Raw genomic sequence first — 24844 nt, forward strand, 5'->3', positions numbered from 1 at the left:
ACTCTTCCTTCGACGCTTAGAGATAAAGGGAACATAAGTGAGGGCTTTACATACACCACACAGGCGTCAACGACATAGCTTTCGCATAGTTAGATCGGGCGCTCGTTCTCAACCCTTTAATATAATCATATCAGGCCAATGTTCCTCTCAAACATGAACCTAATTGTGAGCATGAACCTAATTGTGAACCTGAACCTAATTGTGAACATGAACCTAATTGTGAACATGAACCTAATTGTGAACATGAACCTAATTGTGAACATGAACCTAATTGTGAACCTGAACCTAATTGTGGACTGAACCTAATTGTGAACATGAACCTAATAGTGAACCTGAACCTAATTGTGCGCATGAACCTAATTGTGAACCTGAACCTAATTGTGAGCATGAACCTATTCTTTCGTGTTGTTTGACTGTTTTGAACATGATGGCTTTTTTTAAATGCGTCTTACTCTGATATCTGATACTTCTTGAAAACATTACCTCTAAGACTTGGTAAAACACAATTTTTTCTCTTTAATGTAATCTCTCATGCCTATCTTTCTATGATTATGGATTTCCTGCGCCTGACATGATAACAGCACTTTGACCTCGGCTCCCCACAACTGACCTTTGACCTCATCTCCCCACAACTGACCTTGGACCTCAGCTTCCCAATGAGTCCTCTTCCTCTTACATTTTTTTTCTCTCTACGCATTCACCTCCCCTTCTTTTTTTTAACATTTCATTCTTGTCCTCCTCCATAATTACCATCAACCTTCGTGCCTTGACCTCGGATTCTCTCCTTGGGTGACCCGCGTGACCTAATTCCCACCCACAGGTCGACGGGAAGCAGCACTGAGGCACTACGAGACGGCACTCGGGCTCGACCCGGAGCACACGGTAGCGCTGGTCAACACAGCCCGCCTCATGAGGACCCTCGACCACGATAAACAAGCAGAGATTCTCTTCAAGCGGTAAGGGCCACTGAAGGTGGAGGGAGGTGAGGGACAACACTGGGGGAGTTGAGGATAAGCGTGGGGAGGTGAGGCAAACCCTGGGGAGGTGAGGCAAACCCTGGGGAGTTGAGAAAACTCCTGGGGAGTTGAGGAAACTCTGGGGAGGTGAGGCAAACCATGGGGAGGTGAGGCAAACCCATGGGAGTTGAGGATAACCGTGGGGAGGTGAGGCAAACCCTGGGGAGTTGAGGAAAGTCTGGGGAGTTGAGGAAAACCCTGGGGAGTTCAGGAAACACTAGGAGTTGAGGAAATTCTGGGGAGCTGAAGCAAAACCTGGGGAGTTGAGGAAAACCCAGGGAGGTTTAAGACTTGTTACTTTGTGATGTGAAAATATTTCAAGAGCCTGTTCTTCTCCCCCCCCCTCCTCACCAACCCCTGTTCTAATCAACCCTCTCCTCTCCCCCTCCTCACCCCAGTGACGGACTGCCCGTCTGCCCAAACACGACCCTCTCTCTCTGTCTACTGGTCATCCTACCTCCTCCTCGTCGTCGTCGTCTCCCACCCACCTCCACTCAGTCAGTCACATGGGGTCGTCGAGATAACGGCAGTTCTGTCTTCCTCCGCGGAGGAACTTTCTCCCTTTTAGCCCCAAATGCTGCCTGTGCCTCCCACCTGCCCCAACAGCCACCCCTCTCTCTCTCTCTCTCTCTCTCTCTCTCTCTCTCTCTCTCTCTCTCTCTCTCTCTCTCTCTCTCTCTCTCTGCCTCAACTCGCTCGCCCTCTGTGTCATCCCCTGGCCACAGCAGCTGCCTCACACACGAACCAGCTGTAAAACATCCTCCTACTCCTTCTCCCTCCTCCCCACCCTTTTACGGTCATAACCATCCCACACCCCCACACCCACACTGCCATCCTGACTGTCATGTCACGCTGCCAGTCACACCCCCACACCAACTCCCACACTGCCATCCTGACTGTCATGTCATGTCACGCTGCCAGTCACAAAGATCTCGATACACAGTTGTAGTTTTTCTGGACGTTACTAATCAATCTAGGTTTCATTTAGTCCTGCCCTCCCCTGAGGCCTGTCCTTCACCTGTCGAGGATCCACCTGCCTTCCCCTCCCACCCACTTAACACCACTCCCTGCTGCCCTCCCCACTCACTTAACACCACTCCCTGCTGGCCCTTCCCCACCCACTTAACACCACTCCCTGCTGCCCCTTCCCCACCCACTCAACACCACTCCCTACTGCCCTTCCCACCCACTTAATACCACTCCCTGCTGCCCCTTCCCACCCACTTAACACCACTCCCTGCTGCCCCTTCCCCACCCACATAACACCACTCCTTGCTGCCCTTCCCCACCCACTTAACACCACTCCCTGCTGCCCTTCCCCCACCCACATAACACCACTCCCTGCTGCCCTTCCCACCCACTTAACACCACCCCTTGCTGCCCCTTCCCCACCCACATAACACCACTCCTTGCTGCCCTTCCCCACCCACTTAACACCACTCCCTGCTGCAATTCCCCCACCCACTTAACACCACTCCTTGCTGCCCTTCCCCACCCACTTAACACCACCCCTTGCTGCCCTTCCCCACCCACTTAACACCACTCCCTGCCGCCCTTCCCACCCACTCAACACCACTCCCTGCTGCCCTTCCCTCACCCACTTAACACCACTCCCTGCTGCCCTTCCCCCACCCACATAACACCACTCCTTGCTGCCCTTCCCCCACCCACATAACACCACTCCTTGCTGCCCTTCCCCCACCCACATAACACCACTCCCTGTTGCCCTTCCCCACCCACTTAACACCACTCCCTGCTGCCCCTTCCCCACCCACATAACACCACTCCTTGCTGCCCTTCCCCCACCCACATAACACCACTCCTTGCTGCCCTTCCCCACCCACTTGACACCACCCCTTGCTGCCCTTCCCCACCCACTTAACACCACTCCCTGCCGCCCTTCCCACCCACTCAACACCACTCCCTGCTGCCCTTCCCTCACCCACTTAACACCACTCCTTGCTGCCCTTCCCCCACCCACATAACACCACTCCTTGCTGCCCTTCCCCCACCCACATAACACCACTCCCTGTTGCCCTTCCCCATCCACATAACACCACTCCCTGCTGCCCCTTCCCCACCCACAAAACACCACTCCTTGCTGCCCTTCCCCACCCACTTAACACCACTCCCTACTGCCCCTTCCCCATCCACTTAACACCACCCCTTGCTGCCCTTCCTTCACCCACTTAACACCACTCCCTGTTGCCCTTCCCACCCACTTAACACCACTCTCTGCTGCCCTTCCCCACCCACTCAACACCACTCCCTACTGCCCCTTCCCCACCCACTTAACACCACTCCCTACTGCCCCTTCCCCATCCACTTAACACCACCCCTTGCTGCCCTTCCCCACCCACTTAACACCACTCCTTGCTGCCCTTCCCCACCCACTCAACACCACTCCCTGCTGCCCCTTCCTTCACCCACTTAACACCACTCCCTGTTGCCCTATTCCAGAGCTCTGGCGCTGACGTGGGAGCCGGAGATCGGCGAGAGCCTGGGGAAGCTGTATCTCAAGACGGGTCGGTTGGAGGACGCTGAGGCCACCTTCGTCACCGTCCTCAGGCACTGCCCTGAGATGCTCTCCTCCCGCGTCCACCTGGTGGGTGCTCTCCACCTTCTTCCGTACTGGCGGGCGGGCGACACGCTCATTCAAGGAACATGTCGTCCCTCACTCTCCCTCCCACACCAACCCCACACTTTTTTTCATGTCGCCCCTCCCTCTCTCCCTCCTCCACCCCCTTTTTTTCCCCCATTAAAAAAATATCTTTGCATTGTCGAATTGCCGTAAAACTCTTGAAGCAATATGTTTAATAATCACTGTGACATTTCTGAGCATTGGTATGTATTTCACTAAAACACGACGAGGGATTTGGCGAATATAATTGCAGCATTGTGAGCAATGTTTGATATTACAGCAACACTAGGAGTCCTGACGAACACCACAGCAACACTAGGAGTCCTGACGAACACCACAGCAACACTAGGAGTCCTGACGAACACCACAGCAACACTAGGAGTCCTGACGAACACTACAGCAACACTAGGCGTCCTGACGAACACCACAGCAACACTAGGAGTCCTAACGAACACTACAGCAACACTAGGCGTCCTGACGAACACCACAGCAACACTAGGAGTCCTGACGAACACTACAGCAACACTAGGCGTCCTGACGAACACCACAGCAACACTAGGAGTCCTGGCGAACACCACAGCAACACTAGGCGTCCTGACGAACACTACAGCAACACTAGGCGTCCTGACGAACACCACAGCAACACTAGGAGTCCTGGCGAACACCACAGCAACACTAGGCGTCCTGACGAACACTACAGCAACACTAGGCGTCCTGACGAACACCACAGCAACACTAGGAGTCCTGACGAACACTACAGCAACACTAGGAGTCCTGGCGAACACCACAGCAACACTAGGCGTCCTGACGAACACTACAGCAACACTAGGCGTCCTGACGAACACCACAGCAACACTAGGAGTCCTGACGAACACTACAGCAACACTAGGCGTCCTGACGAACACCACAGCAACACTAGGAGTCCTGGCGAACACCACAGCAACACTAGGAGTCCTGACGAACACCACAGCAACACTAGGCGTCCTAACAAACACCACAGCAACACTAGGCGTCCTGACGAACACCACAGCAACACTAGGCGTCCTGGGAAATATCATCGCAACACATATTCTCTCTCAGTCGTATCACCCTTCGTAATAAGGCACACAGCTCGTACATTACACCCACCGACCCGACCCGCCCTTAACACTACCCTATGACTCAGACCTCAACCGCCCTAGTTCTGAAGACCCATACAAAGACCATCGCCGGAGTTAGAGGCCCTTTCATCCCCCCTCAACTGACCAGGAATAATCTCTCTCTCTCTCTCCCTCCTCCTCCTCCCGACCTGCATCCTCCTCCCGCGGTGCTGGCGCAGGCGCGAGTGCGGTTACAGCAGCGGAGTTACCTGGAGAGCGAGGAGCTCCTCCGTCAGGTACTGCGCCAGGACCCGGCACACCAGGAGGCGCTCTTCCAGCTCTCGCTCCTCTACACGCACACCAACCGCACCCAGGACGCCCTCTCCCTGGCCCACCGCGCCGCCCACAACTGCTCCAGGCCGCCCACGCTCTGCGCCCGCCTCCACGCCCACCACGGCGACCTGCTCAATGATGTACAAAGTCTAGACGAGGCGGCGCAGGTCAGTCAGCCACAGACATATAAATCGTAGGCCAGACAACTTCCTGTCTCTTGAAATACAGATGATTCTCTAACAAGGTTTGGCTGTCTTTGAGAATGTCTGGTCGTCTTTCAAAATGTCTGGGTGTCTTTACGGAAGTCGGGGCGCCTTTAAGGAGGTCTGAGCGTCTTTAAGGAGGTCCGGGCGTCTTTAAGGAGGTCTGGGTGTCTTTAAGGAAGTCTGGGCGTCTTTAAGGACGTTTGGCTGTCTTTGAGAATGTCTGGTCGTCTTTCAAAATGTCTGGGCGTCTTTAAGGAGGTCTAGGCGACTTTAAGGAAGTCTGGGCCTCTTTAAGGAGGTCTGGGCGTCTTTAAGGAGGTCTGGGCGTCTTTAAGGAGGTCTGGGCGTCTTTAAGGAGGTCTGGGCGTCTTTAAGGAGGTCTGGGCGTCTTTAAGGAAGTCTGGGCCTCTTTAAGGAAGTCTGGGTTTCTTTAAGGAAGTCTGGGCTTCTTTAAGGAGGCCCGGGCGCCTTTACGGAGGTCTGGGTGTCTTTAAGGAGGTCTGGGTGTCTTTAAGGAAGTCTGGGCGTCTTTAAGGAGGTCTGGAGGTCTTTAAGGAGGTCTGAGCGGCTTTAAGGAGGCTGAGCTTCTTTAAGGAGGTTTGGAGGTCTTTAAGGAGGCCTAGGGGGCCTTTAAGGAAGTCTGGAACTTTTTAAGATGATCTCTTGCATTTCTTAAGGAAGCCTGGGCCTCTTCAAAGACGCCTGGATGCCTTTAAGAAGATCTGGACGATTTTGATAATGTCTGGCCATCTTTAAGACGGTTTAGGCGCCTTTAAGAAGGTCAGACCATCTTTAAGAAAGTCAGGCCATCTTTGAGAAGGTCTGGCCATCTTTAAGAAGGTCAGGCCATCTTTGAGAAGGTCAAGCCATCTTTAAGAAGGTCAGGCCATCTTTAAGAAGGTCAGGCCATCTTTAAGAAGGTCAGGCCATATCTAAGAAGGTCAGGCCATATTTAAGAAGGTCTGGCCATCTTTAAGGAGGTCAGGCCATCTTTAAGAAGGTCTGGCCATCTTTAAGAAGGTCAGGCCATCTCTAAGAAGGTCAGGCCATCTCTAAGAAGGTCTGGCCATCTTTAAGAAGGTCAGGCCATCTTTAAGAAGGTTAGGCATTCTTTAAGAAGGCCAGGCCATATTTAAGAAGGTCTGGCCATCTTTAAGAAGGTCAGGCCATCTCTAAGAAGGTCAGGCCATCTTTAAGAAGGTCAGGCCATCTCTAAGAAGGTCAGGCCATCTTTAAGAAGGTTAGGCCATCTTTAAGAAGGTCAGGCCATATATAAGAAGGTCAGGCCATATTTAAGAAGGTCTGGCCATCTTTAAGGAGGTCAGGCAATCTTTAAGAAGGTCAGGCCATATATAAGAAGGTCAGGCCATCTTTAAGGAGGTGAGGTTATCTTTAAGAAGGTCAGGCCCTCTTTAGGAAGGTCAGGCCATCTTAAAAGAAAGGTCAGACCATCTTTCAGAAGGCCATCTTCAAATGCTTGCAATGTGTATAATTCATACTTCCGTGTCTTGCTCATAAGTCATTAACTGTACGAATAAAATTGTTTTAACGTATGGTTAGGATTCTAAACTTGCATACCATTATCTCCTGAAGAGTTACCTGCTGGCGGTGGAGCTTCAACCTACCCTAACCCACGCCCACGTCAACCTGGGAGCAATATACCACACCAAGGTGAGTTTCAGGCCACCCGTGTGGGATCTACTGTAACTCTAGCCCATGTCAACATGGTAGCAACATACCACACCAAGGTGAGTTTCAGGTCTCCCATGTAGGACCCGCCTTTAACCACACCCATGTTGTTAACCTGGAAGCAATATATACCACACCAGAGTGAGTTACAGGCCTCCCCTGTAGTTACAGACCTTTCAACTCATGAAAACCCTAATTGGTGGTTCGTCAACGCACAAGACTGTCACCACAGTGCCCATCCATCACAATAAGTGCCACAAATTTTCCCTGGGTTGACCCGACTGGGGTAGAGGGAGGGAGAGTCAAGTGTCTTTACCTTTCCTTCCACCACAGTGAAGTTGACCCCAGTAGAAATCCACCCCAATTAAAACCGATCTGAATCGTCCCATCCCAGTTTACCATTAAAACTATCTCAGTACTTACCCATCACAATGAGGTCATTCGCAGGTCACTCTAGGTCAATTTGTCCTCTAATGACCCTCTGACGTCACGTAATAAACCTAAAGTCACTTACCTGACGATGGTAGACTAAGAATATGAGACGTGAGGTTTCCTGCGGCTCTGTACCACACTGATTGGGGGTCTCTTGACCACCCCCCCACTCCAGTGGCACTCGGTGGCACTCAAGGTCAGTTGTAGGTCACCCGGACGGCACTCTGGAATCCAAAGACGAAGCTCGTTTAGTCTAGGGCTGAGCTGGCTATTCGTGCGGGACTGTATTGGCGTGATCTTCCTCGTGTGTGTTTGTGTAGGGTGGCGAGTGTTCGTGGTAGCTGGGCAGCCAGTTATTATTCTGACGGCACTGCTTCGTGTGGTGTGCATGGCTGAGATGAAGCAGGTGAGGGTGTACCTTTGAAAGAGGCGGGTGAATTGCTTTTAAAGTGCTGAGTGAGTCATTTCCTCTTTGTGTGTTTGTGTGTGTGTTCTGAGGACATTTCATTTGTGTGTTCCATTTGAAGAGGAACAAGGGAACGCGACTTTCTCCCCTTCTGTATTACTTCCTAAACGAAGGAACAGTGGAAGGAGCCAAGGCGGGTTTTTCTTCAAGGACTCAAGTCATCTCATCTTGACGCTACCCTTCTCATCCAGGACATAAACATGCGACACACCAAACCTCACACAACACCTCCAAGACGGCTTCAACTAATCCTAGTCCCCCCTCACGTACAGTACAAATGGCAATAGACACCAAGCATTCGACACCATCCCCCGACACATACGTCACATAAAAGGTATCAGATACCATCCTCCACGATAGTGAAAAATAAGTGATCGGCCGACTCCATCACCGGCCACCACGGCAGAGCCACTCCAACTCTACAATGGAGTCCCCCAAGGAGCAGTTCTTTCTCCAACCCTCTTCCATCTCTCCCTGGCACAACCTATAACCATCACTTCTGGCAAAGACACGAGAGTCCTTTTATATGCAGACGACTTCACAGTCACGTCACAACACCCTTAGACCACAACAGCAACAACAAACAAACAATGCAGCACTAAGGTATCCAACTGAAATAATGGCTCACCCAGGACGGAATGTCTGCCTCCCCACACATGTCTTCAATCACCCTCTTTAACCCCAATCCGACACGAATCCATCTCACACCCTCCAAGTCACACTGAATGGACAGTCACTTCCACTGAAGAAAACACCAGCCACATGCTATATATATATATATATATATATATATGCAATCTATCGAAACATTCATTGGTAATTTCTTGGCTCCTAATTGGTGTTTTAAGTCTGGGATAAAGAGATGATGACTTCGAAGTTTTAATTAGAGTAATGACATGAATGTAATCACACGCATTGATTGTAGTCATTATGTGTGGCAATCCTCATGACACTACAGCAATGAGAATGGTAATTCAGCTGGAACAAGGCTTAATTGCCGAAATTACAGAGGATTGCAAAAGTTGATGAAGTTCCTTCTTAAAGGTGAATATCACCAATCTAACTTGATCGATGCATCGATATATGAATTCATATAAATATATATATATATATATATATATATATATATATATATATATATATATATAGGGGAGAAAGAATACTTCCCACGTATTCCCTGCGTGTCGTAGAAGGCGACTAAAAGGGAAGGGAGCGGGGGGCTGGAAATCCTCCCCTCTCGTTTTTTTTTCTTTTTAATTTTCCAAAAGAAGGGACAGAGAAGGGGGCCAGGTGAGGATATTCCCTCAAAGGTCCAGTCCTCTGTTCTTAACGCAACCTCGCTAATGCGGGAAATGGCGAAAAGTATAAAATATATATATATATATATATATATATATATATATATATATATATATATATATATATATATATATATATATAAATGCAAATATATGGATATGTACTGCGTGATTTCTGTGATTGTATACACGTATAAGTGTGGTATTTCAAACAGACACACTGAATGAAGGGTAAGTGTGCCACGTGTCCACTCTCTCCAGTAGGCACTGAAGGGCAAGACTGCCACGTGTCCACTCTCTCCAACACACACGGAAGGGTAAGTCTGTCTAGCGAGTCTCCCTCTCTCCCTGGGGACGGGAGGGAGGCATGTATGTGGAGTGAGTTGATCGGAGGTAAAGGCGTAGTGCTGGTCGATTCGAGGCTTGTGTCACCGTCTACAGAGAAGGTAGACGGGGAGTGTCTACCTACCTAATGTCGCCAGGGGGGTAAGGTTATCATGGGTGAGAGAGAGAGAGAGAGAGAGAGAGAGAGAGAGAGAGAGAGAGAGGCCTCCCCGACGAGCGTCTACGTTGCGATGAGATTTTTGCCAATGGGGGTAAGACCAGAGCGTCCCGCTCATCGAGTGGTGTGTGTGTGTGTGTGTGTGTGTGTGTGAGAGAGAGAGAGAGAGAGAGAGAGAGAGAGAGAGAGAGAGAGAGAGAGAGAGAGAGAGAGAGAGAGAGACCCCTCTGTCACTTCCCGACCTCACCGAAGTCTCTTGTCTCTCTCCACCAGGGTGACTACGATCGCGCGTGGAGGTACTACCTGACAGCCCACGGGCAGGAGCCCTCCAACACCCTCCTGCTGGAGAACATGGAGAAGCTGCGGAGGGCGCAGCACCTCCAGTCCTCCGCCAACATCCCCAACTGCCTCAACAAGTCCTGATGAGAGAAACCCACAGCAGCCACCACGAGAGAGTCCTGCAGGAGGAGGAGGACCCAAGAAAGAATTCTGCAGGAGGAGGAACCACGAGAGCATCCTGCAGGAGGAGGAGGACCCACGAGAGCGTCCTGCAGGAGGAGGAGGACCCACGAGAGCGTCCTGCAGGAGGAGGAGGAGGACCCACGAGAGCGTCCTGCAGGAGGAGGAGGACCCACGAGAGCATCCTGCAGGAGGAGGAGGACCCACGAGAGCGTTCTGCAGGAGGAGGAGGACCCACGAGTGCGTCCTGCAGGAGGAACCAGCAAAAAATCCTGCAGGTGGACCCATAACAGAGTCCTGCAGGAGGACCCACGAGAGAGAGAGAAAGAGATTGAGTCTTACAGGAAGTCCTAAGAAAAATTCCTGCAGGACCCATGGCAGCCAGCCTCCCTCCCACAGGAGGACGTGTGAGAGTCCTGCAGGGGGGGAAGGGGTGTCCAATGACGGAATCCTGCGGTAGGACCCACAAGAAAGTCCTGCAGGAGGACCCAGGATTGAGTATAAAGTCCCTCTAGTCAGAGAACAGTCGTAGGTTAAGGTTTTCTTTCGCCAAGTTCTGTGGCGAAGATTTGGGAAACTTTTGCATTATTTTTGGATGATGAAAGAAGCAATTCTCTCTCTCTCTCTCTCTCTCTCTCTCTCTCTCTCTCTCTCTCTCTCTCTCTCTAACTCTCATCTCACAGGAAAGCGTCAGATGGTATCATTTCATCTATGTTACCGAAAAAAAAAAATGCTTATCTTTCATTTTCTTTTCTTCATGACCATATTCCTTTCTGTAGTGGCAGATTCACCTCATGTGGTCCAGGACCGACCAAGACTCCAGGTCACTATCTGAAGGGGAATGGAGGGGAAATCCTCAACTCGAAGGGGGATGGGCAACTACCGTCCTCAGACAGGTTAGATAAGGCGACCTCAAATGACCAGGAAGTGATTAGAGGCGACCTTTTAAGTTCAAAATGCCCTCCGGTTTGACTTTGGAAAAAGATCCAAAAAATTAGGTTCTAGGGAGCTGATGGCATACCTCAGGAGCACTAGTGCGCTCGTGAATAACACACTGTGTTGCATGTGTCTCACTGAAAGATTGTGCTTATCCAAACATCCCCACAGCCAACTTATAAATATATAATCAAGGGATTAAGCTATTCTTTATATATATATATATATATATATATATATATATATATATATATATATATATATATATATATATATATATATATATATATATATATTCTAGATATCGCGTTCATGTACTTATACAATATATTGTACGTATGTATATACTACAATGCTGTATCTATGAATACACTATTGTAGCGCACCCGTCACACAAGTGGAACATCTAGTGACATTTCCTCTGCTAAGTTCTAATACAGACACGTGGTGACGTCCGACGAAAACAGACAAGAAAGTCTTGCATGGAGAATATCTAACAAGAGCTGTGCCTGTAAATGGCGAGCAGACATTGTCCACGATCTGTTGCCAGAGCTGCTTCTAACATGTGTACTACCAAGTGACATATAATAAGACACCGCATTTAAGCACAGGGATGAGGGAATATACAACAAACCACTCACAGGGGTCTGTCATGCATGTCAAGTTTGGACAACGAAGTGAAGGAAGGAGAAAGAACTAACAGAGAAGGTCCAGAGGAGAGCAGCAGAAATGGTATCAGAAGTATGAGTGAAAATCAGAGTACCAGGGAGAGGTTATTGAGCTCCTGTGAGAGAGGTTAAAGGCCTAAAATTAGAGTACCTGGGAGAGGTTAGTGAGCTCCTGTGAGAGAGGTTAAAGGCCTTAAATTAGAGTACCAGGGGGAGGTTATTGAGTTCCTGTGTGAGAGGTTAAAGGCCTTAAATTAGAGTACCTGGGAGAGGTTAATGAGCTCCTGTGAGAGAGGTTAAAGGCCTTAAATTAGAGTACCAGGGAGAGGTTATTGAGCTCCTGTGAGAGAGGTTAAAGGCCTTAAATTAGAGTACCAGGGAGAGGTTATTGAGCTCCTGTGTGAGAGGTTAAAGACCTTAAATTTGCCCACTATGGAAGAGAGAAGAGTAAGGGGTGATTTGATGACAAGCTCTACGTTTCTAAACCATTTTGGTGACGCTGGCGGGCGAACTCTTCTTCAAAGCATGGAAGAACAGAGCCACGATAGGCCACATGTAAACAAATATAAAAACCTTTTGTCTGTTGTAAGAAAAAAGAAAAACTTATGTAGTGCCGGAGACGCTGATGAATAAGCTCATTGATGAAGCTTGAAATACGGACAGCTTAGAAAAGTTTAAAAAAAAGTTTCATGACAGAAAAAAATTTAGATTTCAAGAAATTTAGAAAAGTTAAAAAGTTTCATGACAAAACGATAATCTAAGAAATGAAGAAAAGTTTTAAAACAGTTTCAAGACAAAAAAATTAAGAAATGTTTAAAAGTTTTAATAACAGTTTCATGAAAACATCGAGAAATGTAGAAAAGATAAAAAGATAAAAAAAAAAATGTTTCATGACAAAAAAATCAAGAAATGTAGAAAACTTAAAAACAAGTTTCATGACAAAAAGAAAATTAAGAAATGTAGAAAAGTTTTTAAAAAGTTTCATAAAAATTCAAGAAATGTGTAGAATTTTAAAAAAGTTTAATGACAAAAAAATCAGGAAATTTAAAAGTTTAAAAAAAGTTTCATGACAAAAAAAAATTTTCAAGAAATTTAAAACTTATTCATTACATAACCTCGCTCATTGGAATATATATATATATATATATATATATATATATATATATATATATATATATATATATATATATATATAAGAGTATATTACTGTTTCTATATCAAGGTATCACACATTTTTTGGGGGGAATTTCAATTATCTTCATCCTCTTATTTTACCCCTCAAAGCGCTCAGTGACCTTTATCATCATGTAAAGGTCAGAGTCTGGCATTTAAGGATCGCGAGTAACACCTGTGTGATCTGTGGGTGCAGATACGCCTATACTGGCTGCAGCATTATAATGCCAAACCCGGGATCTGCTGGCCGGATATGGTCGAGAGTCCCTGTCCATTGGATGGTGATGTGATACCTACGTCCATACATAACTCTGGACGGTTGTCAAAGTCGATCTAAATTTGAGAAATCATTAAATTTGACTTGGAGTCTGTGATGCATGATCGCCTTGTCCCGCGTTCGCGAGGTAGCGCCAGGAACAGACGAAGAACTCTTACGTAAAACTTAAAAAGAAAAAAGAAAGAAAAAGAAATAGTTGGCGGTTCGTATTCAGAATTAGTTTAACCTTCAAAAGTCTGTGATTCTGTACCGGAATTTGATTACTCTATTTCTGTATCACGGTCTGACATTTTCAGTGGCCACTGTACTTCTTGGCTCAGGTATCTCTCCTTCGTTTGTTAGTCTAAAAAATTACGAAAATTATCATCATTTTCCTATTTCTTTTATTTTCTTAAAGTAAAATCAAACATTTTTTTTTTTCTTTTGACCATTAAACTGGCGTAAGAGTATGACAGTGTTGCTAACGCCTGACCCCTTGAAGGATATCCCCCTTCGTCATACAACACTGGCAATGCTTGAAGACCACTGCATATTCACCACTGTGAAGGTGACAATGGCAGTAACGTGACAGTGAAAGTGATAATGACAGTGCTACATGACAGTGAAAGGATTAAAGCCAGTGCTATTTCACAGTGAAAGTACGTACGTGTGCTTGCGTTAGTAACAACGAACGCGATATCTTGACAGTGAAAGTGACAGTGAAGGTGACAACGAACATGACTATAGTTACGATGGTGACAACGCTATACGATCGTGAGGAACGGTGCATTTCAGGGCTCAGGGTGGAATACACCTTGAAATATACGAAAGTGGGAAGACTTGTTAAACTAAGAGGAACTGAAGTTTGAAACATGTTTAAGCACAGCTCGAGGATAACAAGGCCAAAGGGTTCGTATATATATATATATATATATATATATATATATATATATATATATACAAGGGATGGAACCTACATTCGAACATCATACAGTCCTACAATGCCACAAAACTACCCCCTTGTTTATCTAAACTATTACTAAACTAAGTCATTCCTTCAGCTGGCAAACCAGAGAGATGACGGAGGGAGGGAAGGAGGTGAGGTTTGGAGAGGCCTGAATTCCCTCCGCGGATTCGCGTCTATAAGGGGAGGGAGGGAAGGAGGGAGGGAAGGAGGGAAGGAGGGAAGGAGGGAGGGAAGGAGGGAAGGAGGGAGGGAAGGAGGTGGGGTTTAGAGAGGCCTGAATTCCCTCCGCGGATTCGCGTCTATAAGGGAAGGAGGGAGGGAAGGAGGGAAGGAGGGAGGGAAGGAGGCGCGCTCCAGCTCCTGACCCACTGCTGGGCCACAGCATCCTGTGCTGGCGGCTCACGACTCAGGATCCAAGACTAACCACACAGGGAAGCTTTGTGCAAACCCCCTAGCCGCACCCCTACACACACACACACACACACACACACACACACACACACATACACACACACACACACACATACACACACACACACACACACACACACACACATATATTTGAGGTCAGCGAAGACACTAACAACGAAAGGATACATATATATATTCTCAACTGTTAAAGAAAATAACTTGAAGGGTAAGAAGGGTGCGTTGTGTTGTGTCTGGCTAATCCGAAGGGGAGGAGGGTCTGTTAGCGTCGAGGTGTGTTCAAACAGACTCTGTCTGTTCTCGATGGGTGCGTGAGATGTCTACTGAGCCGGAGAGCGCGTTCAACGTGTGAGGTCATCGTGGCTGAGTTAAATTATCGTACACGAAGGCGTAAACCATCGTATTCGAAGGCGTAAATCATCGTACTCGAAGGTGTAAATCATCGTACTCGAAGGCGTAAACCATCGTACTCAAAGGCGTAAACCATCGTACTCGAAGGCGTAAACCATCGTACTCGAAGGCGTAAACCATCGTACTCGAAGGGTGAAATCATCGTATTCCTGGGTTAAAAAAAGTCGTGGGACTCAAGAGTTAAATCGTCGTACTTAAGGCTTAAATTGTCGTACTTCTGAGTCTTAATCATCGTCATTAAAGTTTAAATCATCGTAATCAAGGGGCAAGTCTTGCCACTCCACGCCTAATGTCATCATACACGAGTGGGTAATCTTTGTAAGAGTGGCGTGGAAATTAGGGTCAAGGGTCGTTCGTGCAAGTCAAGAGGATCATACTCTGTAGTCCATAACATATACGCTCGAGAGAGAAAGAGAGAGAGAGAGAGAGAGAGAGAGAGAGAGAGAGAGAGAGAGAGAGAGAGAGAGAGAGAGAGAGAGAGAGAACACCCTCCTTTTCAGAACCATCTCACCTTAATGAATTCTTTAACCTTCGCTCAAACGAAGCTGGCTTCTCCCCCTCTCCCTCTGTCGCTTGGTAATAAGAGAGAAAGAAACAAGACTCGCTTCATTTGGTTTGTAGAATACTTGGCATCAAATGGAGATACACAAACAAAAGTAATATAGTGAATAATATATTTTTTTTTTTTTTTTTTTTTTTTATACTTTGTCGCTGTCTCCCGCGTTTGCGAGGTAGCGCAAGGAAACAGACGAAAGAAATGGCCCAACCCCCCCCCATACACATGTACATACACACGTCCACACACGCAAATATACATACCTACACAGCTTTCCATGGTTTACCCCAGACGCTTCACATGCCTTGATTCAATCCACTGACAGCACGTCAACCCCTGTATACCACATCGCTCCAATTCACTCTATTCCTTGCCCTCCTTTCACCCTCCTGCATGTTCAGGCCCCGATCACACAAAATCTTTTTCACTCCATCTTTCCACCTCCAATTTGGTCTCCCTCTTCTCCTCGTTCCCTCCACCTCTGACACATATATCCTCTTGGTCAATCTTTCCTCACTCATTCTCTCCATGTGCCCAAACCATTTCAAAACACCCTCTTCTGCTCTCTCAACCACGCTCTTTTTATTTCCACACATCTCTCTTACCCTTACGTTACTTACTCGATCAAACCACCTCACACCACACATTGTCCTCAAACATCTCATTTCCAGCACATCCATCCTCCTGCGCACAACTCTATCCATAGCCCACGCCTCGCAACCATACAACATTGTTGGAACCACTATTCCTTCAAACATACCCATTTTTGCTTTCCGAGATAATGTTCTCGACTTCCACACATTTTTCAAGGCTCCCAAAATTTTCGCCCCCTCCCCCACCCTATGATCCACTTCCGCTTCCATGGTTCCATCCGCTGCCAGATCCACTCCCAGATATCTAAAACACTTCACTTCCTCCAGTTTTTCTCCATTCAAACTCACCTCCCAATTGACTTGACCCTCAACCCTACTGTACCTAATAACCTTGCTCTTATTCACATTTACTCTTAACTTTCTTCTTCCACACACTTTACCAAACTCAGTCACCAGCTTCTGCAGTTTCTCACATGAATCAGCCATATAGTGAATAATATATATATATATATATATATATATATATATATATATATATATATATATATATATATTGTAGTTTCTACAGCAACTGTTACATGGAGAGACAATACCCACGAATGTTACAAAGAATAAAGTAATATCTGGCAATGAAAGGGGCCCTACGTCTGTGTCACATTGTATCACTGCGATCCACAATTAATTCTGGTGAAGCCAAAGATATAGTAGGTTAAGCTGATAATCATATATCCAAGACTAGTGAAAGTGAACCTTATGATTTTCTTCATTTCCTATAATTTGTAGCGTATATGATTTGTAACCTAATCAATATATATATATATATATATATATATATATATATATATATATATATATATATATATATATATACACTATGACATCAATGCCAGAGTAAAACGGCTCTATCTCCCACACTCAATGACGAGGGAAACATCAGCTTTATCTGTACGCCCCATAAGGTTCATAGTCGCTGTGTATTGTCCATGTTGCTTTGGACTCAAGGCAACTGCTCATCACATCCTTAGGACACGCGCGCGGAAGAAGGGCATATCAGTCTCTTGCGGTGGGGGAGGGAAATGATGAAGGGGGGGAAAAGATAAATAAATTACTCCTATACATTATTCACAAACGAAGATGTTCATAAATAGATTAAAGTGAATGTTACAACGGAGACAAGACTTGATCTGCCTATTATTATTATTACTATCTCTTCCAGTGTGGATGTTACAAGATAAGACTTCCTTTTTCTTGGTTTTTCTTTTCTTCCCCCACCCACCCAGCCAACCCACCGGTGTAATCGACTCTTGACTGAGCTATTTTCAGAAGAGATGTGTTATTTTTGTAGAAAGAAATAAAATATTTTCATGACGCGTTTGTTTCCCTGGGCAACACGCCCTCCTGAACCAGCACTCACTGGTGGTCATCCCCGATGACCTTTCAGAAGAAAAAAAGAAAAAATTCTTTTTGAGAAAAAGGAAAAAAAATCTTTTTTTTTTTAAATTACAATTTTTTGGGATGATCTCTGGTCTTTAGGTGCATCCTAGTGATCTTATGCAATGCTATGGTGAAGATATTGTGTCTACTGTATTACCTACATTCAAAATGGACCTCAGAGGGGAAAAAAGAATAAATTCTGTCTACTGTATTACCTACATTTAAAATGGACCTCAGAGGGAAAAAAGAATAAATTGTGTCTACTAAATTACCTACATTCAAAATAGACCTCAGAGGGAAAAAAGAATAAATTGTGTCTACTAAATTACCAACATTTAAAATGGACCTCAAGGGGAAAAAAGAAAGAATAAATTGTGTCTTCTGAATTACCTACATTCATAATGAACTTCAGAAGAAAAAAAAAGAATAAATTGTGTCTACTGAATTATCTACATTCAAAATGGACCTTAGAGGGATAAAGAATAAGAAAGAACGATAATAACGAAACATTGTAAACAAGTCATTTATCATCAGGTAAAAAAAAAAAATCTTAACAAAGGCTAGTGTAAACACGTCAGTTATCATCAGGTGGTGTAAAAGACGATCAAAGGAAACTGTAAATACGGCACTGCTGTAAAATCAAACGTGCTCATGTTTTCCCGTACAGACAGTGACCTCTTCACCCACACACACACACACACACTTCTCAATGCATCCACGTCCTTATTAGCACCCTCGTCCACCCCAATACTCACTTCAGCTTCTACAGTTCTATTCGCAGCCATGTTCACTCCCAGGTACCTTACAAACATCCCACTTACTCCAATTCACACTCCTCAAGCCATCAAGCCACCTTCCCACTGCTAGATCTGTTTAACTTTGCTTTTAAGCACGTTCCCCTCTCATCTTTTTTCCTTTCGCACACACTCGCATACACGTTTACTCTCAACTTTCTCCTTTCGCACACACTCCTCTACACGTATACTCTCAACTTTCTCCTTTCGCGCACACTCGTATACACGTTCCCCTCTTAAGTTTTTCCTTTCGCACACACTCGCATACACGTTTACTCTCAACTTTCTCCTTTCGCACACACTCTTCTACACGTATACTCTCAACTTTCTCCTTTCGCACACAGTCGTATACACGTTTACTCTCAACTTTCTCCTTTCGCACACACTCTTCTACACGTATACTCTTAACTTTCTCCTTTCGCACACAGTCTTCAAAATTCACAGACCAGCTTCTGCAGTTTCTCACTTGAGTCTGCCATCAACAGTGTGTTATCAGCAAACAACAGCTGACTCGTCTCCCAGCCAACTCCCAATCCCTAATCCCAGCCTTACTCACATGCGTATTTCCCATCTCACGCATGCCATACACTTCTCACGCACATGACCGCGCGCGCGCGCGCGGGTGTGTGTGTGTGTGTGTGTGTGTGTGTGTGTGTGTGTGTGTGTGTGTGTGTGTGTGTGTGTACCTTCGCCTTAAGAAAATGTTTACTTTCACGGTATGCGTCTACGTCTATACAATATCATCTTTGAAATAACCTTCTCTTTATCGCATCAAAATACTCGGATAAGTAATTCCCATAATACGATATTTCTTAATGAATTTTTTTTTATAGAATTCATCGAATATAACATGATCACAAGTGTCCAAGCAGACAGTGTCATTATGTGGTTATCTTGAAATATAACTCAAATCACACACACACACAACATTGATGGCAGCCATGGCAGGAATTTCATGTAAATTCCCAAAAAAGGTAATTATAGGCATACAATCATAAGGACGATTACTACTGTCATTAATTAACAAACATCGACCAAACGGTGGGACGACATACAGACGTCTTATTCCAATACCGTTGTTGACAATGCTGAACATTGTATATATCATGCACATTATTGCATGACACTCTAACGTCCGGATAATTGCGCACGCATCCGAACCAGCGTGGGCATTACCAGATAACCGAATAATACCACCCGATCATCTATCGAAAAAAAAAAGAGAGAGAGAGTCTATTTGTCAGTCCATCGCGTTGTTCAGTGTATTCAACTTTGATACAATGTCACACAATTTAAAGTGTAACACAATTTAAAGTGTAACATTTTATTTCAGATATTACAAGTGTAATTATTATCAACAGTTTATAAATAGCCATGAAAATTTGTGTGTGTGTGTGTGTGTGTGTGTGTGTGTGTGTGTGTGTGTGTCAGTGGATGGGCCATTCTTCGTCTGTTTCCTGGCGCTACCTCGCTGGCGCGGGAAATAGCGATTATATAAATGAAATGATGAAAAATCCGTAGAGTTCAGCATCGTCTTCATTAGGGATGTGGGTGTACACAGACACATCTGAAATATCAGGTATCTGAGACTTTATATATAATAAAACAATAATGTGGCCAGAGTCCTTTTGTTATCCTAAAAACCAAATTAATCTACTGGGATTAATCTACTGTATCCTCTGGCCCACGCTGAGAAACATGTTTACCAAATGGCGTCCTAGCTTCGCCTCTTCGATGTATATCAACTGACTGTTATATTCCTCTCTTGTGTCTCCCCTGATGATGTGATTATTACACGAAAGTGCACTTGGGAACTTTTCGTGTTTCATTTTCCCCGTGGACTCATAGGAATATCTTGATCACGCGAAAAATTGTGATCCTTTCCAATATATATTATATATATATATCTTTTCTTTCATACTATTCGCCATTTCCCGCATTAGCGAGGTAGCGTTAAGAACAGAGGACTGGGCCTTTGAGGGATTATCCTCACTTGGCCCCCTTCTCTGTTCCTTCTTTTGGGTAAAAAAAAAAAAAATGAGAGGGGAGGATTTCCAGCCACCCGCTCCCTTCCCTTTTAGTCGCCTTCTACGACACGCAGGGAATACGTGGGAAGTATTCTTTCTCCCCTATCCCCAGGGATAATATATATATATATATATATATATATATATATATATATATATATATATATATATATATATATATTATATATTCATTTATTTCATTTTGCTTTGTCGCTGTCTACCGCGTTTGCGAGGTAGCGCAAGGAAACAGACGAAAGAAATGGCCCAACCCACCCCCACACACACGTACACACACACGTCCACACACGCAAATTTACACACCTATGCATCTCAATGTACACATATATATATACACACACAGACACATACATATATACCCATGCACAAAATTCACACTGTCTGCCTTTATTCATTCCCATCGCCACCTCGCCGCACATGGAATACCATCCCCCTCCCCCCTCATGTGTGCGAGGTAGCGCTAGGAAAAGACAACAAAGGCCCCATTCGTTCACACTCAGTCTCTAGCTGTCATGTAATAATGCCCGAAACCACAGCTCCCTTTCCACATCCAGGCCCCACACAACTTTCCATGGTTTACCACAGACGCTTCACATGCCCTGATTCAATCCACTGACAGCACGTCAACCCCGGTATACCACCTCGATCCAATTCACTCTCTCTCTCTCTTCTCTCTCTCTCTCTCTCTCTCTCTCTCTCTCTCTCTATATATATATATATATATATATATATATATATATATATATATATGTATATGTGTGCGTGTGTGTGTGTGTGTGTGTGTGTGTGTGTGTGTGTGTGTGTGTGTGTGTGTCTGCTCAGCCGTAATGCCGTGTTATTAAAAGCTGTCGTGTAATAAAAAGCTAATCCCGTCAGATGAAGCCATTTCTTTTTTATTTGTTTTTCAGATCTTTTTTTTTTTATAAAATGGGGAGAGGGGAGAGAGAGAGAGAGAGAGAGAGAGAGAGAGAGAGAGAGAGAGAGAGACAGAGAGAGAGAGAGAGAGAGAGAGAGAGAGAGAGAGAGAGAGAGAGAGGGGGGGGGGGGGGATTCATGACGATACGAGAGACTGAACAAGTTTCCGTTGAAAAGGTCGTAACGCGGTGTCTTTTTATCAAGGTGATGAGCAATATTGCAAATTACTAATACTCGTGTAATGTTACATATACATCAAATGTTGAAACACACACACACACACACACACACACACACACACACACACATATATATATATATATATATATATATATATATATATATATATATATATATATATATATATATATATATATATATATATTTACATTCTTGGGGTAACACCTATACCATTTCATCAATGTTGATCCTGAGGTAACTATATATCAATCAATCAATAATATATATATATATATATATATATATATATATATATATATATATATCCCTGGGGACAGGGGAGAAAGGATACTTCTCACGTACTCCCTGCGTGTCGTAGAATGCGACTATATATATATATATATATATATATATATATATATATATATATATATATATATATATATATATACATAAACAGGAAAAGTTCTGAAATCATGCACTACATGCATTTCCCAGGCATTGTGCAAAACGTCTGACGGTCTGGAGTTACGGTGTGAAAGAACAGTAACTTTACACGACCCATGAGCAGCTCCTCCTCCTGTTAAGGCAGTGGGCACAATGCCTTACAGATTGTGGCTGTTCCATTTCACACTTTACCAAGACATTCTTTGTAACTCCTGCCTTGCTTAAGCTTAGGTGGCAGCAAACAATTTGCGTAAACCCCGCCAGGCATTTTTACACACACTGCCTGGGAAATGTATATTATGATTGGATTATATACACTCTGGGGATGATATACACGTGTATGTGGGTGGGTTGGGCCATACCTCGTGTGTTTCCTTGCGCTACGTCGCTAACGCGGGAGACGGCGGTTAAGTATGATAATAATAAAAATATATCATTATCGTTATTATTTCTATTATCATACTTAGTCGCTGTCTCCCGCGTTAGCGAGGGAGCGCAAGGAAACAGATGAAAGAATGGTCCAACCCACCCACATACACATGTATTTACATAAACGCCCACACACGCACTTATACATACCTATACATTTCAACGTATACATACATACATACATACATATACATAAACAGACATCTACTCCGAGTGTCTCTGTGTCCACGTCTTCAAGGTAGGAAAAAAAGAGTTAGGAGATCAGTGCAAAGCTAGTACGTATGTATATACACCTACACAGTGGGAGAGTGACGTGAGGCGCGCCCGAGGCACGTCTGGTGTCTGACGGGCCGCTCAGGGGTCGTTAAACCGTCATACAGACAGACAGAGAGTCGCTGCCTGCCATCCACCGATGTTTCTAGGCACTGAACGTGAAGGTTGTCCTGAATTCAAGGACGGTTGAGGAGAGAGAGAGAGAGAGAGAGAGAGAGAGAGAGAGAGAGAGAGAGAGAGAGAGAGAGAGAGACTGAATTGCCTCCAGTATTGGGTTAAGGTTGAGGGACGCGACATCACTTAAAACATCTTTGAATCGGTCGATGAAATATTACATGCCAACCCATATATATATATATATATATATATATATATATATATATATATATATATATATATATATATATATTCAAAGCCTGGAATGTGTTCGTGTGTCCTTACATACAAATTGGCTTGCACGACGTGTAATGATGTATTACATATGGCTACCAGGAGAGGATCTTAAAGCTAGGCTCTGACAACACATATTTAGCGTGAGGATAGGCTAGACTTTCAGTCACTTGTTTACACATGTTTGGGATGACGATAATTGTACTGACTGGGCAAAGATTTCCTCGTTTTCATAATTCTTTGGTTAAGAGACATATCAATGGGTCTAAAGTCTTATTTAAGCGTATTGAGACGTGTTTTATAAACAATGGGCATTGTCAGTGGGGGAAACTTCGTGAGAATCGGCGCACGCCAAATGACATTACCCTCCCACTGTGTTAAATATACAGTGCCTCTGTACACATTTCTCCTCACTCTTCGTTCACCCCAGAAGATGGGGATGAACGAAAGCACTTTGGGATACGCTGAAACCCGATGAATGTTGTGTTACGCGGTTACAATCTTCACTTTCTCTTGTTTTAACACGAGACTGAAATTCTGTGCATTTGATTTGCCATTACAACGTGTGTTTATAAGACTCTTAATTGGCGGTTCTTTTATCTTGCAACACCCAGTGATTTGATTTTGATTATATAACCCCAGAGCCTTCCTTTTACGAGGCTCCTGCAACTCCCTGCCGGCGCTACCGTCAGTAGCAGGGAAATGGTGAAGTTCTTCGACGAGACTATACGCCTTTCGTCCAACGTCAAAGGTGACTTTTCTCTCGCGGTGTAAACCCCACGTAGGCGGAATATCATATATATATATATATATATATATATATATATATATATATATATATATATATATATATATATATATATATTATATGTATCTGTGTAATATGACTAGATTCAATGATATTTTATAGCAACAGGATACACCAAGTCTGAAAACGTTTGACAGTTTATAAAGATAAAACCGTAACAAAATTTCCCAGTTCTCTACACATCATTTCATGCAGCTCCTCAGCTACATGACCGGGAAGCTGACACCATTCGTGGTGACGACAGCTCGCCAGCCTAAAGCTAAAAGAACCATCCATGGTTCCGCTCCAGCCTTGACGAACGCTAGTCATGGCTGTGCTGAACTGCTCTTCTGTACACAGCTCTGGTGAACGCCATCCATGCATACTCCACAGAGACATGCAGAGCCCCAAGTGAGGACCTTTAGCGTCCTCTGTATTTCTGTATTACCTCAGCTAACTACTGTTTGTAGAGGTTTACTGAATGGCAGTACAGAAGTGGCGTGTCTCCTTACCCATTCACATCTTGGTCTTTAAGACGTTCAACGGCGAACGCCAGAAAAGAGTGAATTAAGACAGGCGACTTTACCTTCGGGGTCTGGCATGTCTTTTACACGCATCGGTATCAAAACACAACAACACCTCCTCCCCCCTGACCGCATTTCCTCATCGAACTGAGGGTTACAGCGACGAACTCGCCGCCAGCCACCTTGATCACGCTGGCTCGCCTTCTCACACACACACACAAACACACACTATATAGACCCATTCATCCTGTAGTTCCTCTTCAAACTTACTCTACACTCGGAAACCCAGGGATGAGCTGTACTCCGGCGGTCGGTTCTGAGTTTTTGGAAATTTTGTTTTGATTTCAGGGTTATGTCTAGTGGATGGGAACACTGCGGGAAGAGGGGAGAATCCAGGAGTTGTGATCAAGAATTCAAGGCAGGCCTCCCTACGAGGGATGGGTATGTATTGTGTGGTATGATGCTTTGGCGATGTCTGTGCATGAAAGGTGGATATGTGGACACGTCGCTGAGGTT

The 24844-nt window shown here is 45.0% G+C and overlaps 1 long non-coding RNA gene and 1 pseudogene across 1 annotated transcript in view; one reads left to right on the forward strand and one right to left on the reverse strand.

Annotated features, from left to right (window-relative positions):
* LOC139753849 (uncharacterized) overlaps positions 1–24844 on the reverse strand; it is a 427945-nt gene that overhangs the window by 204945 nt on the left and 198156 nt on the right. The window contains exon 3 of the long non-coding RNA XR_011713779.1: positions 7479–7620. This is a non-coding gene — a long non-coding RNA (uncharacterized lncRNA). The remainder of the gene's footprint in view (positions 1–7478; positions 7621–24844) is intronic.
* LOC139753848 (protein O-mannosyl-transferase TMTC1-like) lies at positions 709–10783 on the forward strand (annotated as a pseudogene).

The sequence above is a fragment of the Panulirus ornatus genome, chromosome 15 (genome assembly GCF_036320965.1).
Source record: "Panulirus ornatus isolate Po-2019 chromosome 15, ASM3632096v1, whole genome shotgun sequence".
NCBI classification, from domain to species: Eukaryota; Metazoa; Arthropoda; class Malacostraca; order Decapoda; family Palinuridae; genus Panulirus; species Panulirus ornatus.